The following is a 12,998-nucleotide window of genomic DNA, read 5'->3' as shown; positions in this document are numbered from 1 at the left end:
GAGACAAATGGCACAGACATGTGACGTAAAGCAAATAGTGGTGCTTGTTTACGATTTATTTTTTGAAGTTTATTTTAACCGCAGCAAGCACAATGTTACCGGAGTGTCACATGAAGTTGTTTTTATCGTCTTCATTTCGTAGACTGGCTTGATGCAGCTCTCCAAGCTGGACCATCTCGTACAAGTGTCTTCATTTCTGCGAAAAACTTCAGTATTATTACCAAAGCAGTGCGGACTAATTACCTTGTCAGAAGCGCACATGCACGAAAGGAGTGATTTGATGTTGTTCTGATCCTGAGAAGAGTGAACAGCTGGAAGAAATCGCCATCAACTATCTTCCTGGTATCAAATTAAAGGCAGTCCAATTTTCGCGTTTGATATAAGAAAGAAATGACTCGTGTCGGCCAGAAGTGGATCAGTGTAATTTTTCGCGAGAAATGCGATTATGGAATGGTTGCAGAAGAAAATAGTGGTAATAATTGCTTGTAGTCTGTCGCTGACATAGTGTTAAGCTCCTGACTTCAGCTCTCCGATAACCGTGTCTGTTGGGTTCTGCACACCCTGACAATGAAGCTTCTTTTCTCGAGACTTTGATTAGCTTTTTCTTTTTGTGTTTGAATACAATGTATTTGCTCACTAAATCCTGACTGATTTAGCTCCATGTTCCAGATGTCCAAGTTTTGAAGCTCGATGAACATGCTACCCTCTTATCATCACGCGTATCTCATTTCTCCTCATATGAAGAGTTGCCAGGTTTCTCTAGTTTAATACTACTACAGCGTTTGTTTCTGAACGGGTAAAGGGCAGCGTATGTTTCATGATGCTACTGTGCCTGCATTCACTGGAAGCAGTATGGCCTTTCACAGACAAAGGGCGCCGGGAGCCGCCAGAAGGCATTTCAGCGGATTTGTTCTTCTTGTTCTTTTTCTTCTTCCTTTTCTTCTTCCTTTACGTATAAGCCCCTGTGGACTACTATTGTATCAGCTGTTTGTTCTTTCTTTTCTTCGATATTTTTCTCATAATTTCTATATGTTTCTCTCTTCTTTCTTCTGCCCTCGTGGCTCCAATCTTGTTGGTTCAAATGGTTCAAATGGCTCTGAGCACAATGGGACTCAACTGCTGTGGTCATTAGTCCCCTAGAACTTAGAACTACTTAAACCTAACTAACCTAAGGACATCACACACATCCATGCCCGAGGCAGGATTCGAACCTGCGACCGTAGCAGTCGCACGGTTCCGGACTGCGCGCCTAGAACCGCGAGACCACCGCGGCCGGCCAATCTTGTTGGGTTTTTCGTCAAAGCCTTTGGAATCTAGCAATTTCTCTTTCCAGTGGCAGTCGTTCCTCAATAATTTGTGAAGTAATCAGGAGCTCGTCTTAGTCCCTTCCCTTTTAAATTTGCCAAATAAGTTAACAGTGTTTGTCAGTCTGTTGCGACAGGAAGCCATTCTCTTTTCATAATTATGTCTGCAATTTTTTTTCAATATGCATATAATGTTCACTATTAAGACGTCTTCTGTATTGCGTTTGCTCTCTGGCCGCAAATTTTCCTTAGTATTTTACTTTCTATGATTTCCAGTGTGTTATCACCATCGCCTTTTTTTTGGAGTCTGAGGCATAAAGTATTGCTGAACGAATTACTGTAGAGTAGTGTCTAAGTTTAGCATTGAGGGATACATCGGTAGTGAGGTAGTATGCTGTTTTGATCTTATTAACTCTTGATTTAATGCCTTCATTTTCTTTAACTTGTTTGGTGCTGTTCTCCGTATTTCCCTACCTTGTGCTAACCTTTTCATCTCTACGTAACTGCAACGCTCGACATCTACAACAAAAATAATTCGACCTGGCTCAGCCGCCTGGTGCAAGTCTTTCGTTCCAGTGACTCAGGTGTCGCTAACCGACCCCAGTAATTCTCTCAGGGGATGGGACCTTGGGCTTAAGGTGAAATCCCATCCACGTGTCTCTCCTGGCAAATGTGCACTTCGTTGAGAGGTGGAGGCTAGGTTAATGACAGACTGAAAAAAATCCGCTCTGGATCTATCCCACGACCTTTCTGTTTCCAGGCGTGCAGATCAGTAGGCCCGACAACATTCTCATGTAATCTGTGTGGTATATTCCGGATGGTATCCATCCCTGCAATCTTTCCCCTCTGCTGCTCTTTCCAGGTCCAGGCTAACTATTCCTAGATGCCCCGCTAACCTATTCCTTCCTCCCGTTCTTTTTACTGCCGATTCATTTCGTAATTTATATGCCCAGATAATCTGTAATATTCTTCTGCAGCACCATTTCAAATGTTCTCAGTTCTTTTTTCTTAAACTTTCAAATGCTTTGTTATTGAAGAAAACTTTCTTCGGCAGTGCTGACCTATTTCTGGTAGCTTCCTTTGATCTTTCGCTTACGTAGAGTTTCCTGTCATTTTACGCATTTATTGACACAGAGAAAAAATTATCATGCTCAAAGAATATCCACTAAGTTTCGGGGCTCGTTTCATTCCTTGCCCTTATACGAATAATACTTCAGGCATCTAATGAGGATGGCACGGCGGTAGGGCGACCCATCTAGGGTCAGAATGCGAAACTTCGCCTTTTACCTTAACACCTTCGTCATTGCCATTGTTATACAAGATGGCCAGAATAAATCTGTCCAGAAATATGTTGAAAGCGTCTTAAGACAGGCAACACAACTTAAATCACCTGCCTTGTAGGGGAGGAAGCGGATGATTTAAGTTGGGTTGCCTTTCTTAGGACGTATGAAATGTATTTCTGGGCAGTTTTATTTTGCCTACGGCTTTGCCGCGGTGGTAACACCGATTCTCGTCAGATCGCCGAAGTTAAGCGCTGTCGCGCTTGACTAGCACTTGGGTGGGTCACCGTTCGGGTCAGCCGAGTGCAGTTGGCAAGTGGGGCGCACTCAGCGCTTATGAGGCCAGCTGAGGAGCCACTTGACTGAAAAGTAGCGCCGCCAGTCACCGGGAGAGCGGTGTGCTGACCACATTCCCTTCCATATCCACATGCGGTGACACTTAAGGTCTGAGGATGACACGACGGCCGGTCGGTACCATTGGGCCATTCTGGGCAGTCAAAATGGTTCAAATGGCTCTGAGCACTATGGGACTCAACTGCTGGGGTCATTAGTCCCCTAGAACTTAGAACTACTTAAACCTAACTAACCTAAGGACATCACACACATCCATGCCCGAGGCAGGATTCGAACCTGCGACCGTAGCAGTCGCACGGTTCCGGACTGCGCGCCTAGAACCGCGAGACCACCGCGGCCGGCTCTGGGCAGTCCCTTCCTTTCAGAAAGTTTACTAACCTTTATATCCAGCTAGAATGGTTATGTTGCCTGCAAACCTTAACGTTGCTAACCCTTATCCTTGCACTTCAGTCCCTCTTCCTATGCTTTCTTTCACTCCATTCATTGCTTCTTCAGCGTACTACTTGAAAAATTGTGATGGTAAGCTGTAACTCTGTCTTACGTCCTGTAACTCTGTCTTGTCCTTGTTAACACGTAGCTGTCTTTCTGATCTACTCCTAAATTAACGTCGCCCGTCGAGTTTTTCTGTCAGTATGTGAATGCTACCTAAGAAATTTTTATACAGTTTCCATAGACTGATTCATGAGGATGGTTTTTGTTTATAATTTGTTTCTGCTTCGCCAGAGAAGTCGCCCAGCCTTAAATACTGAGGGCTACTCATGCGAAGCGGGGCGGGTCGCTAGTTTACTGTTAGTTGTGAATTATGAGATACCTCTGTACTGGCCAATGTTATTCCATCTGAAATTAACGATATGCTTTCCTTATTCCACAACTGCTACAAAGATGTCTTATAGTCCTTTAATCTGCCTTCCATTATTTTATCTACAACTACAATTAAGTCTACAACTATGCCATGTAAGTCACTGGGAGGTGGGTGGAAGAGGGTTTTTTTATTTTATCATGAAAAAGTGTCGTCTCATTCCAGTCAAGAACGCGTGTCGGGAGGATGACTGCACTTACACCTATGTACAAGCTTACGGTTGCCTAATTATTACCTTCATGGCCGCTAAGAGAGGTAAAAAAAAAAAATAAACTAAATTTGTCCTCAGTTCGATTGCTGGTTTGGTTTACTAGGAGTTATCCTATATCTCTCCTAACTTTGAACTGAGTTAGCCGGCCGCGGTGGTCGTGCGGTTCTAGCGCTGCAGTCCGGAACCGCGGGACTGCTACGGTCGCGGGTTCGAATCCTGCCCCGGGCATGGATGTGTGTGATGTCCTTAGGTTAGTTAGATTTAAGTAGTTCTAAGATCTAGGGGACTGATGACCTAAGATGTTAAGTCCCATAGTGCTCAGAGCCATGTGAACCATTTTTTTTTTTTTTTTTTTTTGAACTGAGCAAGCCGACCAGTTATAGGAAAGCCTACAATGAAACGTGGAATCCGAACCTCGATACAGATTGCCATTTTTCATATTAAGGGATGTTGCGACGGGTGAAAGAAGCGATAAGCATAACACACATACAATGTGACTGGCTGGGAATTGAAATATGTACCTTTGGATTTGTAGTGCGGCACGTAGCCAGTAACCAGCGAGCAACACGAGACAGTACTGTAAGGTGTAGTCTCTTGGGCAAGCTGAGACCGCGCTATTGGCCTGACTACAGGTAGAGTGCAACTTTCATTGACACGGAACTAGGAGGGGGAGGATGTCGGGCAGTTGGCTCAAAATTGGTTCAAAAGGCGCTGAGCACTATGGGACTCAACATCTGACGCCATCAGTCCCCTAGAACTTGGAACTACTTGAACCTAGCTAACCTAACGACATCACACACATCCATCCCCGATGCAGGATTCGAACCTGCGACCGTAGCGGGCCCCGACCGCCTTTTAGCCCCAGGAAAGATCCTCGGCGTTCATTTGGTAGTAGGCTGAGGGACTGAAACGAGAAACCCCCTCACTCCCCTCTCAATCTGGAATTCAACTCAGGACCTACAGAGCTGGATTCTAGACCCGCTAGATCACCACGGCCATCGAGACAGCAATCGTACAAGCAAGGACTTACGCGTCTGACAAGTTCTCCTTAAAACCGACGGCTTGTGGCTAGAGGCGAGTACATGCAGCAGTGCAACTAATTTCTGGCGTTAGAAAAATTCGGGAAAGGTGATAAATCCTCGTGGTCGCCGAACACCGCCTCAGCCAATGAGAGGTCCCCGTAGCAACGCAGGGGGCTCGGCGCGGATACAGTCCGATCTTACAACTGGGCGACCTCGGGCGGGGGTCCTTGACGGAGCGCTCCGTACCGCTGGCAGGTTGGGTTCTGGGCTCCAGTAAACAAACAGCCGGCCCGCGTCCTTGGCGGCTTTCACTGCCTCACACTGGCGCACACCGACCGTATCGAGCACCAGTAATCCCTATGTTCTCGCCTCTCGGCTCGTCTACATCTACACCTGCACTCAGAAACCACGTTACAGAGTGTGACAGCGGGTACATAGAGCAGCACTGTCGCTTCTCCGGTTCCCTGTTCTAGTCACGAATGGAGTGCTGGAAGAATGATTGCTGCCAAGTCTCTCAAATAAGTCTGAAGTGTAATTTTACCTCCATGATGTTATCGCGAGACACACTATCCGATAAAAAGTGTCTAGACGTCTATTTAGGGACGTTAACGTGGGACGTGACCACCCTTCGCATTAATGAGTGCATTACCTGTGCTGGGGACACTTTCAAAGAGGTTTCTGAAGGGCTGTCGACGAATGGCAGCCAATTCTTCTTCAAGAGCCGAAGTCGGGGAAGGTCTCAAGTGAAGCCGAAGTTCTTTCTCTCCTAAACGTGTTCAGTGGTGTTCAAATCGTGACCCTGGATAGGGCAGTCCACTTCGGGAATTTTATTGCCCACAAACCATTGCCTCATAGGTGCTGAGTTGTGGGAGGGTGCGTTGTCATGCTGATATAGTCATCGTCTCTGAACTGTTCCTCTGCTATAGGTAGTACACTGTGCTGTAAAATGCGTTCAAATACTTCCATATTTGGTGTTTTCTAGAGCGCAACAGGGGAGGTGGAGGGGTCACACGGTAACCACGAAAAACACCCCTACACCGTAACACGACCTTCCCCATACTTCACTGATTGCACTACACGTGACAGAAGTTATTCTCCAGGCATTCGCCAAACCCCACCCCTTCCATTCGATTGCCGTCGCTCTTGCCACCACATCAAGCAACGCTTAGCATTAATTACAGGAGTGTGTAGCTTATGAAGAGTCGCTCCACTGATTTACTGCACAGTCATTGTGCAAGCTGGACTTCTGGACACACTGTGGAACTCACGAGTGATTCCATTTGCTGATTTCATGCGATTTTTTCACAGCCACACTCCGCAGTGCTCGACAGTCTCTGCCGTCAGTACATTAGACTGCCTAGTCTCGGATTAGCTTCTCAATCACATCACCGACAGTCGACTCGAGCAGCTTTAGTTTAAATGTCGCTCGTAAATTTGTTAGATGAATAGTCTTCATTCAAAGTCACTGTCCTCTGGTAACCGAGTCATTCTCCTGTTACCGCTTCCTTACTGACAACACAATACTCCTCGCCTCTAGTGACATCTAGCAGTCAGTTCCACTTTATACAGTGATGTGAGGATACTTATCAGAGAGTTTATGTAGAACGTAGAACCGGTATGTTGACTGGCTGTTCTAGGTATCCATTCCCTCGTAATTTTAACATGAAACCACACCGTGAAGCGCACTGGCTCTCTTGTAGCATCTACCACTGAAACTGGATTCGCGTTTACTAAATGAACCTGTTACGAGTCGCGCTGCTCTCCTTTGGACCTTCTCTGTCAAATCTACCTTGTGTGAGTCACATACTGAGGAGCATCACTGAAGTACAAGTCGAACGAGGATTTTGTGAGCAATCTCTTTCCCTTCGTTGGTCCACTACAATTCCTGAGGATTATCACAATGAATCTGTCTTATGCCTTTCCTGTGGCTAGTTTTATGCCGTCGTTGCACTTCAAATCATTCCGCACGTTTGCATATTACCAGAGATTGCTTGACATTCTTGTAATCATACAGTGAATTGAGTTTCCGCCTATATATTCCCAGTATGTTGCATTTGTTTATGTTGAGGATCAACTGCCAATTCGTGAACCAAGTGTATGTCCGTGTTCACGGAGTTTCCAACGTAATCCACTAACAGAAATATCTATATCACTGTCTCTTAGGATACGCCATAAGGTACTTATGGCCGTTAAGAGCAACATGCTGCGTTATATTTGCTAGAAAGTCGCCAGTCCACCCAGAAAGCAGGTCGGATATCCGTGCGCTGGTATTCTCTTCGTCGTCTTCAATGCATCGCCTCTTGCAAATAAAGGCGGAAGATATCCGTTACCTGATACTAAATTATCAAATTCTTCTCTCTGTTCATCCATTATGAAAAGCTGTCGGAACCAGCTCATCAAATTCCTTCAGCCACAGTGATCATCTCCATCTACCTTAGCTACCTTATGTAAACAGCATTCGAGCAATTTTATCGCTCACCCCCCCCCCCCCCCCCCCCTATCTAGATTAACTAACCCCAGAATGCTGCTGACCCAACAGCACATTCCCCGATCCTGCACCTATACACACTTCATATCCTGTCCCAGCTCTACTTCACATACAATGATATCCGCTCTGACGTTTATCCTTTCTGCCAGATCTCACTGATTTCTCTATTCTTTCTCACATCAGGGCTCCCTCTTCCTTTCCCATACTGATGAGTAACTGCGAAAATGTAAGAAACTCGTGAAAGAGCAATGGAATGCGAACTACTGTTCCTTAAAAGAGAAAGTATATCATATGATGTGCAATTATTTGCTATTAAAGCTGTTTAAAATTCGCATTAAAATACAAGAAAGTGTAGAGAGAAAGATTGAATGGTAAAAGAATTGCACAGGTATATGGCTTGCAAAGCCTTGTTTCCTAGAAAGGTAAGTTACTACAAGACTATGAAAGAGTGAACACGGTCAGAAGTGAAACTATCTACAAGAAACGTCTTCCTTCGATTAAGATGTTTAATAGTCCACTTCTTTTTGAAAATATTTTATGGGTGGGATGAGGTCATCAGTGGAAGAAATCCGTTAACTAAATGTATTAATGAATATACATATCTATTTTCATTGCACATATATTTTTATCATTTGCTGTAGACACAATCACAGTAACGCACTTTTAACTGTGATCGGTTTCGACCATTCACTGGCCATTTTTAGCAACCACATATCTGAAGCAGTATATGCTTTTCTACCAAATGTCACGTTTCTCCATGAGTAGAATTCCAATACATCCAAGTTGAAGAATTAGAATAGAATCATTTTGGGTACTAGGCCCCATCAGTATGAAACACTAAAAGAAATCAAATGCTCACGTTTCGACCGATATTGCAGCGGTCGTTACTGGGCGACTATGTAAGTCAGCATTGTTTTAGTGTTTCATAATGATACGGCCTAATACTAAAAATAGTTTTATTTAAACTTGTACTGGCCGTGGAATCCTACGAACTTATACAAATTAAAAATCTTTTATAAACAGCCCCCTAAAAGCGGAATATTCGTGAGTATGTTAAGGTGCAAACGAAACAATAAATAATGAAAATATTATAAATATGTGTTGGCAGAAAACAATTTTGTTGCGCATCTGCGACCAGACGCAGCTTTAATACACGACAGTTGCACACACCACGGAAGTCTGTTATGGATTTCCCGCAGTATCAGTTTCACACGCCGGCGCCGAATGGTTGTGGCGCCTGAGACGTAATCGATACGCACGGCGCCTGACACGCCCGTCTGGGGGGTTGCCTAAGCTCCGGGGCATTCGATTCATGGCACTTGGTTTACTAATGCGGCACGCCGCGGCGTAAAAGTTGCGCAGTCTGTTGGCAGCGTTCCTTCCGACTACACTGTCTCAAACAACTTCTGGCTGTTAAAGGAGTCTGAGCGCTTTGTGTGTGTGTGTGTGTGTGTGTGTGTGTGTGTGTGTGTGTGTGTGTGTGTGTGTGTGTGTGTGTGTGTGCTTGCCACTGAAAAATTATCACTGTGTGCATTACGCACCGAAATAAGTTTTTCGTTTCCCAATCGATAGCAGAAAAAAAGCAAGTTGTACAAAGAAGAAGTAGATAAGATGATAAAGGCTTCCCTATTGACTTTTGTTTTGCTATGCTCAATGTGTACTGCGAAGAAAGATGGGGCTCTCTATGCTGCTGTCTCTTTGTCTGGTGAAACAAAACTTAACATTTTAACTTATAGTCGGTCATGAGAGAATATTCCAAGCTCGATCTGGGTTACTTGCCCAGTTCTGGAATATGGGATGTAGACCTTATATTTATTAGAAAAAATAGCGCATTTTCTGCGATTTTACTAAACTGCAAATTTACAACTGCCGAGCGTGATCGGAAATATTGTGTACCTTTTTATACTTATTTCTGTTCTTCCCTTATAAGCTGTATTTGACTGGCAAATTTTCCTAATTGCTTTTATTACTATCTGAGAAGTTTTTCTCAACTGTTGTGACTATTTTCTATTACATATTTTTAATTTCCACTGAAAACCTAGCATTATTCTTTTACGATTTAAAATATTTTTGTGAATAATTCTTTGGTTATCCTGAATTTAATTGTAGGAGGCGTTTAATTTTAGATCGTTGAATAAAAATGGTGCCATTCATAAGTATTTTAATAATATAGGAATATGTATTTAACATATATTTCTGAAGTATGCTTATCATTTCAGTATCAAAATAATCTTCCTAAAAAAACTGAGTGGTTACGTATCAGTCGTTCGAAACACGTTTTCTGCAACTCCTGTCTAATTTCCACTATATTTGCACAAATTAGTTATCTCAGAAATGGCAATTTTAGAATGTTACTCATTCGTGGATAGGTACCTACGGAAGTCCGTGAAACACTACAGTAGTTGTTGCAGCTGATTCAAAACGCAAAATGAAATTGGGATCATTCAAAGCAATACCCTTCCTACCCCTCATACGTATATATATCATACTTTCCGTAACTTGTCACGAAAAGAGTGGAGGCTTAGAGACGTTTAGCGTCGTTTGCAGTGCCCTCGAGTAGTTAAAGAGTAAAGCGATTATTGTGTGGAAATATACGGCAAATGAAAAGGCTGAAAGACCCAGTCACATCCACTAAATATCAGCAAGTATGTGAACGGAGCAGTTTAAAGTTATGGACTAGTTTAAAGCAGAACGATCACGTAAAAATAATCGTGGGAGAGGCACATGCTAGACAGATTCATTAGGAGTATCCTCACGTAATCTGTCAACTAAGGAGGTAGCTTATAAAACCGTATTTCGACCGATACTTCAAATATTGCTCCTGAGTCGGGATCTGTATCGGGAAGGATTAATACAGGAAGAAGAGAAGGTCCAAAGAAGAACAGCACGTTTCGTCACAGGTTGATTTAGTAAGCGCGTAAGCGTCTCTCAGAACTTCATCCGACTCTAGTGGCAGACGTTGCAAAAGATGCGGGTTGCTGTTTAAATTCTGTGAGCGTATAACTCGCGAGATGACCGTGAACATAAAATCAGAGATTTGAACTTACACGGAGACTTACCTACAATCAATTTGCCTGCACACCATCAGGAATTCTGACCAGGAAATGGGAATAGTGACATAGCACACAAAGTACCCTCAACCAAACACAAGGTGTCTTTCGGAGTATACATATAGATATTATATCTCTCAAAGAGGCGTTTTAAAATCATTCTTGGCTCGCTCCAGACTTGAATTGAATGGAAAGAATCTCTAATAACTGGTATAATGGAAAGTACACTATCATGTAATTCATAGTAGTTTGGAGAATATACCTGTAGATGTAGAACCCTCCTGTGTATTTTTCGTAGATCACCCTTCCCAAATCTATTTATGTTAATAGTTGAATTATTGCGATTCTTAACATCGTTTGCCCTCGGCTTATTAAGATGTAAAACAGTTAAAGGTGGACAATATACGGCACGTGAGTTGCATATTTTCGTCGATGGTGGCTGAACAATCAAGTGAGAATAGAAGTTGTATCACACCTGCCACCCCTCCGCGATGTAACGCTTATTGTTTAGTTTCGTGCTTTTACGTAGCGTTTCGACCTTTATTTTCATCGTCAGGTATCCTTTACTATCGATTAGGTATTCAGCTGAGCAATTTTGTCTCTGCTGCCGACTCAGTTTCAGTTGTCTTAAAATAAATGGAGAATGAGAGGCACACGTAATTTATCTTCTCCTGGTCGACACTGAACTGAGTGGACGCAAAGATAAGCGCATTCAAGTTTTTGTGAGAATTTTACATAAATAGGCGATAAGTTAGAAGTTACGTTTTCGATTATTACTCAGGGTGTCCCTGGAGGAATGGTCAATATTCAGGGATATGACTGGAACGCTGATTTAAAGCAAGAAACTTCATATTGACATATGCTCCTCTCTGAATGGTTTACGAGCTGAAACATATTTAATGTATGTAAACGTAGCCATCCGCGGCCATTGTCACAGTCAATAAAATTATTCTGGGTCTGTGACCGCATTGTCAATACGTAAAAATTCCGATGTATCGACCACTATTGCGAGTGGACTTCCTCAGCTAGTTATTTTTAATTTTTTTTTATAGAAACCTGAGGAAGGCCGCCTACAACAATAGTGGCCGAAAAGTCATAAGTTTTACACGCTGACGATGCGAGCCCAGACCCAGGAGAATTTCATGTAAATTGTTATTTATTTAACTGATGGCCTTGCACACAACTGGTTTCAATCATACTTAACAAACCTAATGCAAAACACCGTGGTGAATAATTCGAACAATGCTGGAAGGGTAAGAAATGAGAAAGGGAGTCCCACAGGGTTAAAACTTGAGTCCATTCCTATTCCTATGGCAGAAAGATATCCGGAGCAAAGCAGTTGAAAACAACGATGAATGTTGCTCTAGACTAAAACGTCAAAAAAGTTTCATGGATAAGAAGTACACGTGCGTGGCACTAGCCCTAAAACAAATGTACATTAAATGTGTTCTTTCTCGAAAACCATTCGGATTAGGGCACATGTCCATATGAAGGCATTGGAATTAGGGCCCATGCCCATATGAAGGTTTTTTTGCTTCAAATGAGCATCCTTTTCGTATTTGTGTATATAGACCATTCTTCCTGGGACAGCGTGTACGTCTGCGTTAATGCAGAAAGAGACTTATGCAGCTAACAACTAAAAGACTTTTTCCGCCAGTCCCTCGAAGTATATTTGAGAAAGCTTTGCATACCTGCGCTATCACGAAGACTGCGGTAGCTGCGACCCTGGGTGGCTGGCACTGTCTCGCGGACCTGCCAGACCGACTGAGAGTGACGTACTAGGCGCCCGGCGCCGCTACGCCGCCATATATATATACGTAGCGTCGCGCAGCTCATTGACAGCGACCGGCCTTGGAGCCGAGCGGACACGCCTCCCGCGCCGACCAATCGCGGGGCCGTGCGCTGCCGCAGCGGCCAATCGGCGCCCCTGACGTCACGGCCCTGGACCTGGCGTGTTCCTCGCGCCGTACGGGCCGACTCGGCGCGTAGTGCGATCGGCCGCGTAAGTGGCGTGTTTACAGCTAACTCTCGGCCTACTGCGTAGCGGGAGCGCCGCCAGCGAAAACATCACTTGTTTTTGTACTCGCGCCGCTTCTGAGAAGGAGTCAGCCGGCAGCAAGGGGGGCGTGACTCGCCACACATTCAGGTGGAGGCGCTTCGTAATCGATCTGCAGTCTCGGAAGGAGAAAGGAAACAAACAAGCATCCACTAAAAAATTTGGCTATATTACACACTTACATGGCGACCTTGGTAATCGCGAAAACATATAGCTGTTGTTGTTGCAGTATTCAGTCTGAAGGGTTTGATACCGCTCTCCACCTTAGTCTGCCTTGCGAAAATTTTTTCATATCTTCACAACTACAGATGAAACTGCTTACTGTAGTGAAACATAGGCCTCCCTCTACCACACCGGCGAAAAAAATCGCTACA

General features: G+C 44.0%; 1 protein-coding gene across 12 annotated transcripts in view; it reads right to left on the bottom strand.

Moving 5' to 3' along the window:
- The window catches only part of LOC126355485 (phosphatidate phosphatase LPIN2), a 284,685-nt gene extending 272,079 nt beyond the window's left edge, over window positions 1-12,606 (bottom strand). For 3 of the 12 annotated variants that reach the window (XR_007565507.1, XM_050005831.1, XM_050005906.1), the window contains exon 1: window positions 12,260-12,344. The gene's annotated coding sequence lies outside the window, so the exon portion shown is untranslated. Of the gene's footprint in view, window positions 1-12,259 lie in introns of all 12 variants that reach the window. The other 9 variants (XM_050005811.1, XM_050005840.1, XM_050005927.1 and 6 more) reach the window with 5 other exon arrangements.
- Between the last annotated feature and the right edge of the window lie 392 nt (window positions 12,607-12,998).

The sequence above is a fragment of the Schistocerca gregaria genome, chromosome 1, assembly GCF_023897955.1.
Source record: "Schistocerca gregaria isolate iqSchGreg1 chromosome 1, iqSchGreg1.2, whole genome shotgun sequence".
NCBI classification, from domain to species: Eukaryota; Metazoa; Arthropoda; class Insecta; order Orthoptera; family Acrididae; genus Schistocerca; species Schistocerca gregaria.
The sequence above is the reverse complement of the archived record's forward strand: the minus strand, read 5'-3'. Positions and strand labels throughout refer to the sequence as shown.